The sequence below is a fragment of the Schistocerca nitens genome, chromosome 6, assembly GCF_023898315.1.
Source record: "Schistocerca nitens isolate TAMUIC-IGC-003100 chromosome 6, iqSchNite1.1, whole genome shotgun sequence".
Lineage (NCBI taxonomy): Eukaryota > Metazoa > Arthropoda > Insecta > Orthoptera > Acrididae > Schistocerca > Schistocerca nitens.
The window spans coordinates 215,338,969-215,358,437 of NC_064619.1; the positions used below are offsets into that span (position 1 = coordinate 215,338,969).

Here is a 19,469-nt window from a genome sequence, read left to right on the forward strand (position 1 = left end):
GCAGGAGAGGATATTGAAGAAAGATGGGAAACAGTTAAAGGAATAATGCATGAGACAGCTGGAACTGTACTGGGGAGGAAGAAGCAATCGAGAACCCAGAGCTGGTTTGATGAAGACTATAGGAGCAAGATAGAAGAAAGAAATGAGGTAACAAAAAGAATGCTGCAGAGGAGAACTAGAGGTACTGTAGAAGAGTACCGGGAGAAGAGAAGGGAAGGGAAGCAGGTAAGGAATGTAGGAGGAAAAGGAGAGACTCTCAAAAACAGTGGACTGATGAGTTAGAAGAGAGAGATATAAGGAAAGGATTCCAACCCAGAGCAGTCTTCTGTAAAAATAAGGAGGGAAATCAGATTGGAGGAAAAGAGCAGACTTTAGACAGACGGGTAGAGTATTTTAGTGAACTGCAGAATCGGAAAATGAAGGTGGGGTAGATGCCGGTATGGCAAAAGAGGTAGAGCAGGGAGTACACAGGGATGAAGAGCACCAGGGATCAGTAGCAGGACCTGCACTGGAAGAAATTAAAGTTAGTATCAAGACTCTTAAAAACAATAAAGCTCCAGAAGAAGATAATATTACAGCAGATATGATAAAATATGGTGGAGAAAAACTAGTAAGGATTTTGCATGAGGTTATAGTGGAAATATGCTGAAACAATGGAGTACTGCAATACTCTGCCCTATACACAAGAATCATGACAAAGCTGACTGTGGGAATTATAGAGGAATTGCACTACTCTGTCTAGTATATAACATACTAGGAAAAATAATGGCTGGACGGTTAAGAACATATGTAGGAGAGTATCTAGGAGACTACCAGTATGGTTTCAGAACTAACAGATCCACTACAGACCAGATTTTCACTATTAGACGGATCCTTGAAAAATGTTATGAGTACAACATCAATGTCCACCAGCTGTTCATTGACTTCAAACAAGCTTATGATAGTATCAAAAGGGATCAACTTTGGAAGGCAATGTAAAAGGCAGGAGCCCATAAGAAACTGATAAGATTGGTTCAAATGACTTTGAGAAGAACAGTATGCAAAGTAAAGATCAAGGCCACTTTATCAAAGGCATTTGAAGTTAACCGAGGACTGCGGCAGGGTGATGTGCTCTCCACTATTCTGTTTAATGTAGCCTTGGAGAGTGTAATGTGAAATACACAAAGCAACAACCCTGGAGGAACACTGTTTAATACAGTGGCTGAAGAGCTTGCATATGCAGATGATATTCATTTGTCATCCAGGAGAAAACAGGACCTCGAGCAAAAGCTTGAAAAAGTAGAAAGATATGGTGGGAAGATGGGGCTGACCATTAACCAATTAAAGACTTAGTATGTGTTAACATCTAGGAAAAGATACAGTAAGGAGAAAAAAGCATGACTTTGAATGGAAAAGAATATGAACAGTGCAAGAGCTTTAAATATCTTGGGTCACTGGTAACTGAGTATAATAATATGAGAGAAGAAACATATGCAATAACTGCAGCTGGTAACAGGAGCTACTTTGCACTGGTTAAAGTGTTTAAAGCAAGGAGCCTTAGCAGGGATCAGAAGCTGACAGCGTACCACACAGTAGTTATACCTGTGGTGATGTATGGTTCGGAGACCTGGACTATGACACGTCTTGCTGAGATGGGAAAGGAAGATACTTAGGAAAATCTATGGGCCAGTGAATGATAGGAATTTTTGGAGAATCAGAAATAATAAGGAGATCAGAGAGTTGTACAACAAACCAGATATCGTGACTGAAATAAAGAGTAATAAGACTGATTTGGTTGGGACATGTAGAAAGAATGCTGGAGAACAGAACAGTCAAGACAGTTTTCAAAGGAAAACCCGGTTGATGTCGTATAAGGGGCAGACCAAGGACCAGATGGCTAGACAAAATGGAAGTGGACTTGAGAAGGATGGGAGTGAGAAGATGGAAGAGCCAAGGCAGCCACCAGAGAAGCGTGGGCGGAGGTTGTCCGGGAGGCCAAGGCCCAACAAGGGCAGTAGTGTCAAGGAGTAGTAGTAGTAGTAGTAGTAGTAGTACATTTGTGGGGAAGGTATGAGATTAACCAAAGCTACTGTTGCCCAGTATGGTAAAGTACGTGGAGAAGGTGTGAGACTAGGCAAATCTCCTGCATCTCGGACCATTCTATGTGGAGAGGTTCCCAGTTTGAGAATTCTAGGCTGGCCATTCGAGACAGTATGTTGATGATATGATATATATCCGTATATGTCCGTGTGTGTGTGTGTGTGTGTGTGTGTGTGTGTGTGTGAGAGAGAGAGAGAGAGAGAGAGAGAGAGAGAGAGAGAGAGAGAGAGCACGTATGTGCACACACAAACAGGTGAATAAGTATATTTTTACGGTTCATTTTAGCTGTAGCATGTAGAGTATGTGAATTTATGTGCATAACTGTATGTTCCTTGTATTTCAAAATTGGTGTTAAGGCAATTTTCCCCAAATTTTTGGGTTATGTTATTAGTGGTAGGTAATTATGTTGGATTGTGATTGGTAGGTAACATGGAGTATGTTCCACCGAAATTGCTGGAGTTACATTTTTGTATCAGGTGTATCATAGATTTTGATGTTGTGGTAATGCAAACTTTGTGTCAGCTATATAAATCAAGAGAAGTGCTGAATACCCTATGTGTAAAGTTATGTGTGATTTTGTAGTATTGTGGACTTTGTTTGAGTTAAACAGATAAAGTGAAATATCTGGTACCAGTTTTTGGAGTTTTGTGTGTGTGTGTGTGTGTGTGTGTGTGTGTGTGTGTGTGTGCACTATACAGATCACATGAGGCCAAAGCCCTCAATTCCAGTGTCATTCTGCTAGTTTCACTTTATTTCTGCAATGAAATAGTTTGCATATTATTTGTGCCTACCTGCATGTGTAATGTCATATCATGATAGCCATATTGTATAAGCTTGAAACTGGTATGTCTGCCATCTTGATGATGTCCTAAGTCAAAGTCAATGTATGGTACTACAATCTTCAGTATCCTGTTCTTGGTTTATGTTAATGATCCACCATTTCATTTGTATTAGATCCATAATTAGTCCCATTTGCAAATGGCACAACCATTCTTCTGAAGCCAAGCTAAAAAACATCAACATAGAAAATAATAAACAATATGTTTGTGAAAATTACTGTTTGATTTTGTACAAAGGGTTTAGTTTTAAACTTTGGAAAAAAACATAGCTTATCCATCTCACCACCTATTTACATAGTGTGCCAACAAAAAATAATAAACAGGGTAGAATATTCTAAATTCTTAGGTATGCGTATTGATAAAAACTTGAAAGCAGAAAAAAAGTTTAGGTTCAGTTGCTTTTGTCATAAGAATAATTGCCAACTTTGTTGGTAGTCAATAGAAGTCTGTAAGATAACATACTTTCATTCACTGATGTCTTACGGAATAATGTTCAGGGGTAACTTCTCACTTTAGAGTTATGAGCAGGTTTCACTCATATACATTTTGCAGGCCTGTCTCCAAGCAGCTTGGAATATTAGCCACATTCTCATACTACATGTATTCAGTTATGAAATCTGCTTCCAAAAACCCATCTGAGTTAAAAATAAAATAACAGAAATATTCACACGTACACCACTAGAAGGGAAAATGTCCTGCATTACCCCATGGTGAATCTATCTTTGACACAGAAAAAGGTGATATATGCAATTGTAAAACTGGTTGACAATTTACCTAAAATAAAATGGCTCACAGATAGCAGAGGTGTTTTGAAATGTAGAGCTAAGATGTTTCTCCTTAACTACTCTCTCTATATTTTAAAAGTAATCTTGAATGCAAACAGTATTTTTTACAGAAAAAAATCTTGTATCTAGCCAGCATGTCGTAATACGAATACCACATTTTTTTATTCACTGGAAAAAATAATCACAGAATGGCAAAAATACATCAAATGTATCCAAATTACATAAAGGAAAAAGAGCCACTGTGTAACGTTTGGCCTTTGTAGATGACATGGTTACATTAACAAACAAAAATGATAAAGCCAAACTACCATGAAATCTATAAAACCAGTCTCCAAATTTCCTATAAAAAAACAAATCTCAGGATACAGACACCAAATCAACAGGAAAACCATCCCTGGAAGCACAGGATGGAAAAATCCCACAGGCCTCTCACCTCATGTACTTAGGAGAGGCCATCCAACCCACCAGACTGAACACGGTCTTCATCAATCTGACAAGGAATCACTACCACAAAAGAATGGTACCTCATAAGGTAAAACTATGACACAATACCATGATTACTTTACAAGGAGGAAGAGTTTAGTGTTTCAAGTCCCGTTGACAACGAGGTCATTAGAGACAAAGCACAAGCTCGGATTAGAGAAGGATGGGGAAGGAAATCGGCCATACCCTTTCAAAGGAACCAGCCCAGCATTTGCCTGAAGTGATCTAGAGAAATCATGGGAAACTTAAATCAGGATGGCCAGATGCGGGATTGAACCATTGTCCTCCTGAATGCGAGTCCAGTGTGCTAACCACTGCACCAGTTCACTCAATGATTATTTCAGAAGAAGCCTTGTATGCAGCAGAATCCACAGTAATTAGAAGGTTGACAAAAAGTCTTGAAATTTAGAAACACGAATAAAAAGTTCTTAGAAAAACCTATGGTACTGTTCTCCAAGCTGGAACTTGGGTTTGTCAACCTACAGAGGAACTCTATGAAAACAGTTTAATTTAGGAAAAGATGTCACGTGTTTGGATGGGTGGAAACAGACTCACTAAAACATTTTTTAACATCATTAATACAGCAAATTAAAGGCCAGTTGGATGGAAAAAAAGAACACAGGAAAACCTGGAATGATTGAAAATTTCAGCAGGAATTACGGACAAAAAACAATTAAAAAAATAAAATTAGATACTGGAAAATTGAACAAATCTCAAGAAAAGAAATAGGGGAAAAATGGACAGACCAAAGGAAGCAAAAACACAGAGAATTAATAAGGTTTTGGGAAGAAGGAAAAAAAGAAAACAAGTGAAGCTGTCAAGTTCACATCCTCTCCTACAAGGGAATAATTGGAAAATATATATATTCTATGTTTGTTTCACTGACATTTTTATCGTCAACATTAATGGAATGTAGTAAAATACGTGCTGCTGAAAGAATCAGATCAGCAAACGAAACATTAAAAGTAGTTTGGCTAGTTCCACGTTCCATGAATCACTTGCAAGATAAATCATAATGATGTGGAATGAGTCATTTTATATTCATATGACAAATTATTTTGTAAAAAAAGGTTACACGTACATCATTTGCATGTGTTTTTATTTTCAATTTTTTTTAAAGCATACATATGTGAGTTAATAATTCCTACCCACGCCTTTTACACATTACAATAACAGAATTCATACTACAGAACAGGCGTTGTCAACAGGAAACTTTATCAGCCTGTTTTCAAATTTTACTTTGCTTTCTGTCAGACATTATACATCATTGGATAAGTGATCAAAATTTTTGGTGGCAGAAAAGACTAAATAATACTTTTTTGGACATTATTTAGCCTGCTATGTCATCTGTTGCCGTATGAATGTTTGGACTGATTGCAACAAATGGCTCTGAGCACTATGGGACTTAACTTCTGAGGTCAACAGTCCCCTAGAACTTAGAACTACTTAAACCTAACTAACCTAAGGACATCACACACATCCATGCCTGAGGCAGGATTCAAACCTGCGACCGTAGTGGCCACGCAGTTCCAGAATGTAGCGCCTAGAACTGCTTGGCCACCCCAGCCGGCGATTGCAGCACTATTCTCAACCAGTAAGAGGGAAAGATATGACAAACCACTGTGCCACTATACCATCAAGCCCATAAAATCTTGGTATATCTAGGAAAATATTGTGATTAACACAGTCAAATGCCTTACATACGTCACATAAAATGCCAACTAGCGCAATTTTGTTATTTAATGCTTTTAATATCTGGTAAGCGGACATTAGAGAAATAGCTTGAATGTGGTTCACAGATCCCTCTGCTAGGCACTTAATTTTGCATTGCAGAGTAATCATGTTGGTCTATATGTACAAAAGATATCATTATTCCTCAGGTTGGATACTATTCTAGAACATATCCTCTGAAAAATTTATTAACTGGGCAGCAAAACAACTTACAACTGCCAAAATAGGGAGGATACAAAATGTAGGCTGATAACAGAGGGAAAAGCATTTCTGAAAATGAGAAATTTCTTAAGACTGAATATATTTCTGAGACGGATAAGTATCTTCTTAGGGTTTATGACTGGGATGCAGCCTCAAGGGGGAAGCAAAACACATTCAAAAATATGTTAGGTACTTCTTATGGGTCAGTAATTTGCATTGGCTGAATAGGTTACAGAACTCATACCTACGATGGTCCCAAACAAAAAATTAATTGTGCAAATGCATACACCACTAAAACACCACAAAATCATAGGTTTACATCCATGAGATCTGAGACTGGAGTGTGTATTTGGACAAGAGTCTGTCTAAAAAAAAAACAGAAAATGGTATTAGTACACCCAAGCCGTAACAAAAAGTGAAAACCATATTACTGTGTATTTGCAGAATCATCATCATTGGTTGCATTTACACGACTGCACTCTACTGATCATAAAATGGTACTGAACCCTAACTCAAGAGTAGCGAATAAGGACTATGCATCATAACATGAAATGATTACATATGGCATAAATAAAACACTGCATACATTCAGTTGTGACAGTTAAGTATAGCTGTTTGTTTATTTTGAAATGGTCACAGGTTCAACTAACTACAATATCAGCAAAAAAATCAAACAGGCTATGTCATGGGCAGTACAGGACACATTTAATTATAATATATTCCTGAAATTGTAAGTAGGGGGTGATCTGCAATAACCGATGAAAACTTCACAAGCCAACATCGCTAAAACAAGTATTCTTACTGTTTGATGGGTTTCAACAGTCATGTTGTCATTATCGGATCATATGCTTAAAAAAATTACAACATATTGTCTAAAGTTCTAGGATTGGAACCAAGTGATGCTCTCAAATGTATTTTCCAGCTCCTCAAAATAAATTTTGACAACTGTTTCCCATCAGTAGTGATAAAGAATTCCTGAGATATACTTCAAAGTAAAATAAAAATAGGTAGAGACAAACCATGGTACACTCCCAGGCTGGAAAACATTAAGTGTATTATTTTGCTGCCATATGACTAAGCTAAAACAGCAACAGCTGCCAGGGCCAAAGATATGTTTCATTCTTATTATCTGAAAGATACAAGAATGTAAAGGAAGGAAGCAGAAGCAGCCATATAATGTTAGGTTCCTTTCTGATGCCCACAACCCATGCAAAGGGGGCATCAGTTAATGAACACAGGAAAAGCCCTGTTTCCCCATTAAATGCTTGCAGCCCTGATGATTTTAGCAAACATTTTATTGACGTTGTTGGGAATAATGTGGCTGGAGTAATAAATTTTAGAAATTGATATTACAAGCAATATAAGCATTAGCAACAGTTACGCCTTGACCAGGTGGAAGATCCCAGAGGACAAAGTAAAAATTGCGAAAGATTTTAAAAGCTCCATTTGCAAAGATGTAAAGGCCATAGAAAATTGTGTCACAAAATTTTAACCCCGGATAACTGATGCCCAGTAGGAACCAAAATTACTAATGTTGTGTATGTCGACAACATACAATTTTTAGACTACGGAAACTTGGTGCCACGTACTCCAATTGGCCGTGGGATTGCCCTTTTGCCCTTCGTCGGTTGACGGGCAGTGTTATGGTTGTCTGAGTTCACACATGCAAGCATCCCTCCCCCCGTCATGCCCCAACATGATACACACACGTGTCAATTAGGTCTTGCTGTTTGTCTCCACCTCATGTCAGAGGTATTCACATGTAAGCTTCGCTTCGGAGCACACACGTAACGTGCGATTTACTCATACAGTAAGCATGGCAGCACAGTATTAGTCTGAAGAACAATGAGATACGGTTTTTATTAATGGACTAGCCGATGGTAATGTGCATGAAGCTTGACGGTTGTATGAGGAACATTACCCAGAAAGACACCACCCACACCTGCAACCATATATAGCAATTCACCGGCTACTTGGCGAAAAAGGCTCGCTTGCAGGATATCATGGTGATGCCGGAAGACCTCGAACACAATGGGATATTGGATTTGGAGAGACTGTTTTGAGGAATGACGGGACAGTATCCATTTAGTTTCCACCCTGTCCGAGGCCAAAATCCTGTGGTGGACAATGAACACAGGCTAGGGTTTTGCCATTGGTTTCTGCGACATGTTGCACGAGATCCCAACTACCCCGCCATTGTGTTGTTTACCAACAATTGCACCTTCCATCAGGATGGCCTTTACAACACTCAAAACATTCATTACTAGGCAAGGGGAAATCCTCTGGTCACATAAGTCCACAGACACCAGGAACGATTTTTGCTCAACATTTTGGCAGGCACTGTGGGTGACCATTTGATTGGGTCAGTCCGTCTACCTCCTCGACTTGCCAGGGCAAATTACCATCACTCCTTGCAAGAAACTCTACCCGGCCTACTGGAAGATGTTCCCCTGGACATAGGGCTATGCATGCGGTTGCAGCACCCGCACATAACAGTCATGCTGTGCACGGATATTTAAACGCCACCAGACCTTTTACTGCGGGGATTCTTCAAGGTTCCAGTTCAACCCCCCGGACACGACCAACCTAGAAATGAAGAGGAATTAATGGATCGCATTCAACGTGCCACCAATCACATCAGACCTATGCCAGGAATCTTTGAAAGAGTTTTTCAAAACACTGTTCGACATTACCAAGCTTGTGTTGCATCCGAGGATTGCCAGCTCGAGCACCTGCTTTAAGTAAACAAGGTCCTAGCTACAAAAAAGGCCCTTCTCAGAACCGACATAATTTGTAAAAGACTTTCTGTATGCGAACTGACAGCTGTTGATGGGTTTGTTCCCGGTACGTCTTATCATGGCACTACAATAGGTATGTCGGGATCCCGGCAGATTCACCTCAAGAGTGGAAGGCTGGTGCACTACCACAGAGCATGGGGGCCATCTCACAAGGGAACCTCCCCAATGCACCCCCCTCAGATTTAGTTATAAGTTGGCACAGTGGATAGGCCTTGAAAAACTGAACACAGTTCAATCGAGAAAACAGGAAGAAGTTGTGTGGAACTATGAAAAAAATTAGCAAAATATACAAACTGAGTAGTCCATGCACAAGATAGGCAACATCAAGGACATGTGTGACCTAAGGAGCACCGTGGTCCCGTGGTTAGCGCGAGCAACTGCGGAACGAGAGGTCCTTGGTTCAAATCTTCCCTCTAGTGAAAAGTTTACTTTTTTTTTATTTTCGCAGAGTTAAGATCTGTCCGATCGTTCATTGACGTCTCTGTTCACTGTAATAAGTTTAGTGTCTGTGTTTTGCGACCGCAATGCAAAACAGTGCGATCAGTAGACGAAAGGACGTGCCTCTCCAATGGGAACCGAAAACATTTGATCGCAAGGTCATAGGTCAACCGATTCCTCCAGAGGAAAACACGTCTGATATATTCTATACGACACTGGTGGCGGCATCTGCGTCACATGACAAGAACATGTTGTCGACCCACCTAACTTGTACACTTGGAAAATGGATAAAAACCACTACCTTGCCCGATTTAGGTTTTCTTGTGGATGTTTCGATGTTTGTTTAGGTGCAATGTTCCCATACTACGGCGCAGTTACCTCGCATCGGACAGACAGATAATAACTGTCTGAAAAAAAAAAAAAAAAAAAAAGATTAAGCTTTTCACTCGAAGGAAGACTTGAACCAAGGACCTCTGATTCAGCAGCTGCTCACACTAACCACGGGACCACGGCGCTCCGGAGCTCACAGAATCCTTGATGTTGCCTATCCTGCACATGGACTACTCAGTTTGTATATTTTGCTTATTTTTTTCATAGTTCCGCGCAACTTCTTCCTGTTTACTCGATTGATCTGTGTTCAGTTTTCCAATGCCTATCCACTGTGCCAACTTATAACTAAATCTGAGGGGGGTGCGATGGGGAGGTTCCCTTGTCAGATACATCACGATCTCCGGCAGGCAAAGCATTCACAGTCATGTGTTGTCCGGAGCATCCGGTAAGATGTCAATCCCACAGCCAATTGGAATGCATGGCGCCAAATTTGCATAGTTTAAAAATTGTGTGTTGTCAGCCAACACAATATAAGTAATTTTGGTTCCCACTGGCATCAACTATCCAGGGTTGAAATTTCATGACACAATTTTTCTCCACCCTATATATGGCATGATGTGTGCTGAACTGAAGAAAACAGTATTTGACATCGCTGAAACCTTGGTTGCTGCCATTAACCAGTGCCTTGGGGTTGGTATTTTTGCAGACTTCTTAAACCGGCAAAGACAATACCAGCATATAAACAAAGTGATCGTAACAGTCCAGCCAGATATAGACCAATTTCCATAATACTTATACTAGCGAATGTGATTGAAACTATAACGACGAAACAACTGTTGTGTTATTCCAAAGACAACAGCCTGTTCCTGGACAACCAACAAGGATTTTGAAGAGGGAAATGTAGATTTACTAAAATGCTTGGTGTGATAACAAAAATAGTGGATGCATTTGAAGAAAAGAACTGCAGGGCTTCAGTTCTTTGTGATCTAAGCAAGGCATTTGATTGAATTTTTTGTAAGATACTATTAGAAAAATTAACTCTTACAGTATAAAGGGTGTGCGCTTTTGAGACTGTCATCTTACCTAAGAGACTGGTGTCAAAGTGTCTCGATCCAAGTTAGTTGGTTTAAAGAGGGGGGGAAAGGACCAAACTGCATGGTGATCGGTCCCTGTATCCAGGGAGCAATGTCTTGTGAAAAGGCAGTTGAACACTGTGAATCACACAGCTCCATACTTGCCCATCTGCTCTTTTTAATATTTGTCAATGACCTAAGATGTGACAGCCATGCTCTGCTCTTTGCAGATGATACAACATTAATGACTAAGCGTAGAAATTCTGCTGAGGCACTAAAGGATGCCAATATTCTTTTTGAAATAGACTAATGAGTGTGCTCAATCAACAGCCACTATATTCTGTACATCAATTTTTCTCTACAAGTAGAATTCTAAACTGGTCAACATGATACCATCACGTGTGAAGCCACAAACTGGAAAAATTTAAGAGTTGGACAGTGTTGTTTACTACCATTATTTATAACATCAGTGTTGTGTAATGCTTCTTGTCCGTTATCTTAGTTTTGGTAGTAGTTTCAAAATATAAATGCTAAGATGTGATGTAATGTATTCGGCCATGGAGGGTAAACTATGCTCACTTAGTAATAGTAATATTTTAAAGCATAAGATCCGATGATGACAGCATGCTTCTCTCGAATCTTGGACTATGAAGTTATCTGCTGTTAGCAGTTCATTGGTAATCGTGTCACATTTCCTTTGTAAAACGATGTTTACTACGCCAACGGCTAAGTAACGCTAACCGTCTTGGTAATAACCAGTGGCCGAGAGCAACCACAAACTGTTGGACTGAACACCAAGTTCTGTAAGCTAGCAATTATTTCTATGCACATAAATTACTTTGCTTTTAACACTTTCAAATGTGGCGCCAAACAAACCAAGCAAAATTTGTGACGTCAAATAGAATCTGATGCCTTAAGTGATGAAAAAGGCGTTCAACAGGTGCAAATTTTAACTTATTCATCTAGTACAGAAAATGGATCACGGTTTAAGCTTATACTGAATATTGAGAGATCTATCATGTCAGCATAAGTTAGCACGTGCTACTGCCAACCAAAAGAACAAAAACAACAAAGCGTAAATGCACCATACCTCTGGACACAAGTTGACACCTACACAGTAACAAGTACTGAGCCTGTTACTGTATAACATTAATAACAAGTGCTCCTCGCCCGTACACAAACAACACGTTCCCACTGTCTCTCACACGCAGTGTACACATCTCAAAGATAACACTTATCGTACTGTGCTTGTACCAAAACAACCAGTGTTGCCAGATCCAAAAAAATAAAATCGAAGGTTTAATAAAGCCGCGTTCACACCTGCAACGAAGGTGACGCCATAGCTAGTGGCATACTCCAGTTAGTTTTTAGTGGCGCAACTTACGAGACACATCTTTCGTCACGTCACAGAAAGTTCAGCTTGATTGTATTTTATTGAGCCACTTTCCTACCACCATTGCTCCCTGGTGACAGTATTTCGAAACACAAGCATTCTGTCGCAGTTATCGTGCAATAATTGCTGCTGCAGCCTACTCCATTCGATTTCAGTGTGTTTTTATTTTATTTTCGAAAAAAATGAAAATAGTGGTCGGCATATACACTTTCCCAGCTTCTAGAACCACAAGAACAGCAACTTATGTTTGATTTTCTGCACCAGTGTGTGTGTGTGTGTGTGTGTGTGTGTGTGTGTGTGTGTGCTCAAACCCATGGCACATCCCACAAATGAAAAAATAAATGAACTTAATAAATATAACCAAAAAAGCGAGTCGTATAAACTTCGTAACTTGTGAGACCAAACATTGTATAACTTGTATTATGTGCGGAAATAGCCCTGAAGTGTGATGTGGCAGCTGTTAAACTAAAAATTAGTTATTCGAAATACCTATACCGGAGGCTTATTTCTTTCATAAATGCTTTTCTTTCTCCTGATTTATCCCTGTTCCAAATATATTTTCGTGTCCAACACTAAGGTTTCCTCTTCCTTGTGTATTACTTTTCTCGCAGCTCTAAGGCCATACCCGCCAATATGATTTCAATTGACGCCATACTGAAAGCTGTGTAACAACATAGAATTTGTGGCGTCCTGTGTGTACAGTAGCCACAAGCTGTGGCGCCACGTCAGATGTGCATGTCATCCCAGATTAAGAAAAATTTGGAAGATCGCGGAGAAAAGATAGTATTTTATAACTGTGCTATAAAAATGCTTCAATAACGATATAAAATATGTTAATAGTAGGGAAATAAAATCCGTTAAATTACTGTAATGAACTTACACAATATCTCTGAAACGCTCGTTCATCAGCAGCCAGTAGATAACGATTATTAAACACCATTTTGTTTACGAGGATTTCACACTATTACACAACTCTTATATCTATATTTTATAATTAAACCCGCTTTGAAAATATAAGCTTGTCCCAGTTTGATCTTCCTGCTTAATGTTGCGGTTATTTATCTATCTCCTCTGGTACAGTTTTCTACATATCACTATTCATTAGTTTGATAAATTCAGCTCTTACACTGAAGCCTTAATAGACGTAGGTTTTTCTTGACCATATGGAATGCAGAAGTCCTGAAACTGTTCCACTTGTCAATCGATTTCTTGTCTTCGTTTTCATTCTGTCAATGGAAGAAAATATTATTTCAAAACTAACCGATGAATGAGGCATACACAAAAATGAGATCATTAAGTTAGATAATTTTGAAAACATTGACTCTCTGGCCCCCTTCTTTGTACCTCGAGCCACAATCCAGACCACTGTTGGAACTGTGTTGATTATGTGAATGTCAGTTTTTCGCAGCTTTCTCCAGTCTGTATCCAGCTGTTGTAATTCGTAGTCTCCAACTAAATTCGGAAACTGTGATGCAGGTCCAAACAATGATGAAATAGATTTGTTCTTTACAATTTCAGTATCAAGAGCTTCTAAGTCCTTCAACAGATTGTCATCCAAATGAAATCTCTTATATATTTTTTCAACACCTTCGATGCAGAAGTCTAAGCATTGAAGATCGAAATCTTTCAATTCTTGGTTGCTTAGGTTTTGGTTACTGTGAGAGGAGTTTTAGCACCAAAATAAATATCATCTATTAGTTTAAATTACTTTGATTTTTATACTGAACGTTTCACAACATTATCTTAGAAAGGTATTAATCTTTCACTCAAAAATTGTTGTCAATGTAAAAGCTACATCATGGTAAATAATATGAATTTGTAGTGATTCACTCTGCATTTTCAGATTCAAATTTTTTAATCAGGGTAGTATGAAATCCAAAAATTGAAGAAACAGTTTTGTTGTTGGATCGTTCTGTATTTGCAGTATAGTTTCACAGGCAAGAAGTTATTACTCAACATGGCATTGGTAAAATAGGGCTTTAAAGTGTCATATTTCTCCAGAAGTTTTTAAGAATAGCCTAGAGTGTTTGACATGGATGTAGTGGCTTGTGACATTATACATTTACAAAATCTTGAAATTCCCTCAGCTCAACTACAAAAATAGGACTTGACTGAAAATAGCTGTAAACATTTGTTGCATGATCTTCAATTCCCATAGGTAATTTGAGGCATGCACAGGAAGCAGAAAGTGCAAATGAACGACATATGCATTTCATTGTGAAACGTTGTGCTATTTCCTTCTTCAGCAATGTACATAATGAATTGTGGGCCCCCATCATTACATTTGCGCCATCTGCAGCAAAACCTACCATGTTTCGGCATGGTCGTAAAAAAAGTAACGATATCTCCATATAAAGTGTTGCTAGTAGCTTAATTCAGAGAAATAAATCAAAGGAAGTCGTCATTAATGTTTGCCATTTGTTATTACACACTCTGCCATACATAGATGTTTTATACAACCATTGTTAATGGACCCATCTACAATAAGGAAAAATGTGTTTCTTTTGAGAAGTTCAGCAAGTTGAGCCAAACTTTCATTCCCAGTCACACTCAAACTCTTTTGGGTAAATTATATTTTTAAAGACATGTACGTTCTGTTTCTGACAATGATAGTATTCTGATTGAGAACAAATAAAAACATAAATCTGAACAGAAAATTAATTACTCCTCCCACAAATTATAAATAAACCAATTCCCAACCATCTGACTGCGAATTTTAATATATCCTCTAACGGCTACTAACAACTCTTTTGCAATGCTCCTGTACCAACAGGCAACTTACCTCATTTTACCACTGTAATTGTGTGATCAGCAACATGCTAATGTTGTTGTTGTTGTGGTCTTCAGTCCTGAGACTGGTTTGATGCAGCTCTCCATGCTACTCTATCCTGTGCAAGCTTCTTCATCTCCCAGTACCTACTGCAACCTACATCCTTCTGAATCTGCTTAGTGTATTCATCTCTTGGCCTCCCTCTACGATTTTTACCCTCCACACTGCCCTCCAATGCTAAATTTGTGATCCCTTGATGCCTCAAAAAATGTCCTACCAACCGATCCCTTCTTCTAGTCAAGTTGTGCCACAAACTTCTCTTCTCCCCAATCCTATTCAGTACCTCCTCATTAGTTACGTGATCTACCCACCTTATCTTCAGCATTCTTCTGTAGCACCACATTTCGAAAGCTTCTATTCTCTTCTTGTCCAAACTGGTTATCGTCCATGTTTCACTTCCATACATGGCTACACTCCATACAAATACTTTCAGAAACGACTTCCTGACACTTAAATCTATACTAGATGTTAACAAATTTCTCTTCTTCAGAAACGATTTCCTTGCCATTGCCAGTCTACATTTTATATCCTCTCTACTTCGACCATCATCAGTTATTTTACTCCCTAAATAGCAAAACTCCTTTACTACTTTAAGTGTCTCATTTCCTAATCTAATCCCCTCTGCATCACCCGATTTAATTTGACTACATTCCATTATCCTCGTTTTGCTTTTGTTGATGTTCATCTTATATCCTCCTTTCAAGACACTGTCCATTCCGTTTAACTGCTCTTCCAAGTCCTTTGCTGTATCTGACAGAATTACAATGTCATCGGCGAACCTCAAAGTTTTTACTTCTTCTCCATGAATTTTAATACCTACTCCGAATTTTTCTCTTGTTTCCTTTACTGCTTGCTCAATATACAGATTGAATAACATCGGGGAGAGGCTACAACCCTGTCTCACTCCTTTCTCAACCACTGCTTCCCTTTCATGCCCCTCGACTCTTATAACTGCCATCTGGTTTCTGTACAAATTGTAAATAGCCTTTCACTCCCTGTATTTTACCCCTGCCACCTTCAGAATTTGAAAGAGAGTATTCCAGTTAACGTTGTCAAAAGCTTTCTCTAAGTCTACAAATGCTAGAAACGTAGGTTTGCCTTTTCTTAATCTTTCTTCTAAGATAAGTCGTAAGGTTAGTATTGCCTCACGTGTTCCAACATTTCTATGGAATCCAAACTGATCTTCCCCGAGGTCCGCTTCTACCAGTTTTTCCATTCGTCTGTAAAGAATTCGCGTTAGTATTTTGCAGCTGTGACTTATTAAACTGATAGTTCGGTAATTTTCACATCTGTCAACACCTGCTTTCTTTGGTATTGGAATTATTATATTCTTCTTGAAGTCTGTGGGTATTTCACCTGTCTCATACATCTTGCTCACCAGATGGTAGAGTTTTGTCATGACTGGCTCTCCCAATGCCATCAGTAGTTCTAATGGAATGTTGTCTACTCCCGGGGCCTTGTTTCGACTCAGGTCTTTCAGTGCTCTGTCAAACTCTTCACGCAGTATCTTATCTCCCATTTCATCTTCATCTACATCCTCTTCCATTTCCGTAATACTGTCCTCAAGTACATCGCCCTTGTATAAACCCTCTATATACTCCTTCCACCTTTCTGCCTTCCCTTCTTTGCTTAGAACTGGGTTGCCATCTGAGCTCTTGATATTCATACAAGTGGTTCTCTTCTCTCCAAAGGTCTCTTTAATTTTCCTGTAGGCAGTATCTATCTTACCCCTAGTGAGACAAGCCTCTACATCCTTACATTTGTCCTCTAGCCATGCCTGCTTAGCCATTTTGCACTTTCTGTCGATCTCATTTTTGAGACGTTTGTATTCCCTTTTGCGTGCTTCATTTACTGCATTTTTATATTTTCTCCTTTCATCAATTAAATTCAATATTTCTTCTGTTACCCAAGGATTTCTATTAGCCCTCGTCTTTTTACCTACTTGATCCTCTGCTGCCTTCACTACTTCATCCCTCAGAGCTACCCACTCTTCTTCTACTGTATTTCTTTCCCCCATTCCTGTCAATTGTTCCCTTATGCTCTCCCTGAAACTCTCTACAACCTCTGGTTCTTTCAGTTTATCCAGGTCCCATCTCCTTAAATTCCCACCTTTTTGCAGTTTCTTCAGTTATATTTCAAAAATCAATACTGTGATCCATGCAGAGTGCAATGCATAGACTAATTGCAACAATTACTGCCATACTTTTATACATAGAAATTGAATGATCCAGGAGGGGTTGGTCAACTAACCTTAAATGATGTAAGGAAAAATGAAAGAAATCAATAAAAACTTTTAATTTACTATATATGACATAACTGCCAGCAAACTTTACACACACTTTTAATTATTCCAAAATGTCTATACTCAATAAACACATTTTTGGTCACAACAAAGATACAGATATTGCCCTGAGTGTATCCATACACAAATCTGAGAAAATCCTTCCAGTGTACAAGCAATCAACAACAATGTGCAGCGAGAAGTCAGATTACCAACAGATTCTCAATTAATACTAAAGTCTCCTCTGGCAGTACAAGCACAATCATGGTAGGCAGCAATCTCTCATATCACATGGCTTCTCTCAACCACAACCTGGATCTAACCATTTCTGACTCCCATCGACAACTGCTTGCTCGCTACTACCTGCAATAATAAAATCTCAGATTCAGAATTGTGTATGCAAACAGCAGAATCATAGATGTCCAACTTCCAGCACTATTTATAAGAATTGTTAATTTTGATCTCTTACACCAGACCTGCCCTCCAGTTTCAGAATCTGGACACACTGTCTTTATCAGGTTGGGTAAGTGCTCAACTACAGTTATTACTGGTAGACATATATCACCTTCCTTGATATTTTCACCTAATTTCATTTAACGCTCACAGAAGGCACTCAATTATATAAAAATTTTCACAACAGTACTACATTGTTTTACATGTTTCTTTGTTGTTATATGTTTCTTCACATCACTTTTTCCGGATGTCAAATTAAAGTGTTGGTCACACATGGAAGAATACTGTAAACAAAAAAAGAAACCCTGTTACTTTTACTTAACCACCTATGAAAAGAGGCTCATTTTCAAAATCAACTAAAATGGTTCAAATGGCTCTGAGCGCTATGGGACTTAACTTCTGAGGCCATCAGTCTCCTAGAACTTAGAACTACTTAAAAAGTAACTAACCTAAGAACATCACATACACCCATGCACGAGGTAGGATTCGAAACTGCGACCGTAGCGGTCACGCAGTTCCAGACTGTAGCGCCTAGAACCACATGGCCAGTCTGATTTTCCCATTTTATATTATATTCCATGCTGTATTTTGCCTGTTTACGTCTTACCACCCTCAGTAAGGCATCAGAATTACTACTTGTATCCATAATTAACTATTTAACATTCATCCTACGTAGCCACCTAAACAGAGATGCTTTCAACGCAAAACAAATGGTATACAGCTGCAACTGGCTTTGTTTTTTCTGGTCATCAGTGATTACCAAGAACAAGTAGAGGATTCATACAAGTATTGGTGTTATGTCATATCTGTAGTACCATGTACTACGTCATTAAAGATTAATTTATAAAGCAAAATTAAAAAACGGAAGATTTCAGAGGGAAATCTTGTTTCCGACTGATAGGAAGATCTTCCGACAAAGTGGAAGATCTGGCAATGTTGATAACAAAATACATCAGTAGAAGTGCGGAATTAATATGGGTCTACCAACATCCTCATCATCAGAGAACACCAAAATATCGGAAGTCCGAGGCCCATATTACGATACAGAACAGAGGTCGACCGTAGCACTCCTAGTGTATCAGAGTCGACACAGGTAAATACGTAATAGCGAGTAAAACACCTTTAGTACCAGTAACTATAGTTGCACTTCTAGGTAAAATACATTGAACACAACAACCAACGAACATTTATTACATACATGAAAACTCAGAGAGTACAATAGAACCTAAGAGGTCTATTATATTCCATATTTCAAACGAAATGTATTGTTCACACAGTGCCAACACCCCCCTTTTGAACATATATTTTGTGGCTTGCCTTCACAAGCTAAACCAAACAGACCCACAATCTTTTCAAACTTCTCTTTGTCAAAGGGTTTTGTCAGAAGGTCAGCCAACATGTCTTCTGTGCACAGGTATTCCACGGCGATGTTCTGTCGCTCTATGTGGTCCCGAATAAAATCGTTCCCTGTGTGAGGGTAATTCCAAAAGTAAGGTCTCCTATTTTTTATAAGTACATAGACCTGTTTATTTCTACAATGGTTTACATCAGTTTACAGCTTGAACATTTAGCTATTTTTCAACTTAATCACCATTTCTGTCAGTGCATTTTTGTAGACGCTGTGGCAGTTTTTGTATGCCCATGTCATACCAGCTATTCGCCATGCTGTTCAGAAAGTTATGAACCTCTTCTTTCGCCTCGTCGTCGGAGCTTAATCACTTTCTGGCCAAATGTTCTTTTGACCCAGGGCACAGA

General features: G+C 38.9%; 1 protein-coding gene across 6 annotated transcripts in view; it reads right to left on the reverse strand.

Moving 5' to 3' along the window:
• LOC126262914 (nucleolar protein 8) overlaps positions 1–12,039 on the reverse strand; it is an 84,709-nt gene extending 72,670 nt beyond the window's left edge. For 2 of the 6 annotated variants that reach the window (XM_049959825.1, XM_049959822.1), the window contains exons 1-2: positions 11,848–12,037; positions 2,871–3,085 (exon numbers count right to left, since the gene is read on the reverse strand). The gene's annotated coding sequence lies outside the window, so the exon portion shown is untranslated. Of the gene's footprint in view, positions 1–2,870; positions 3,086–11,847 lie in introns of all 6 variants that reach the window. The other 4 variants (XM_049959826.1, XM_049959823.1, XM_049959828.1 and 1 more) reach the window with 3 other exon arrangements.
• Positions 12,040–19,469: the final 7,430 nt, after the last annotated feature.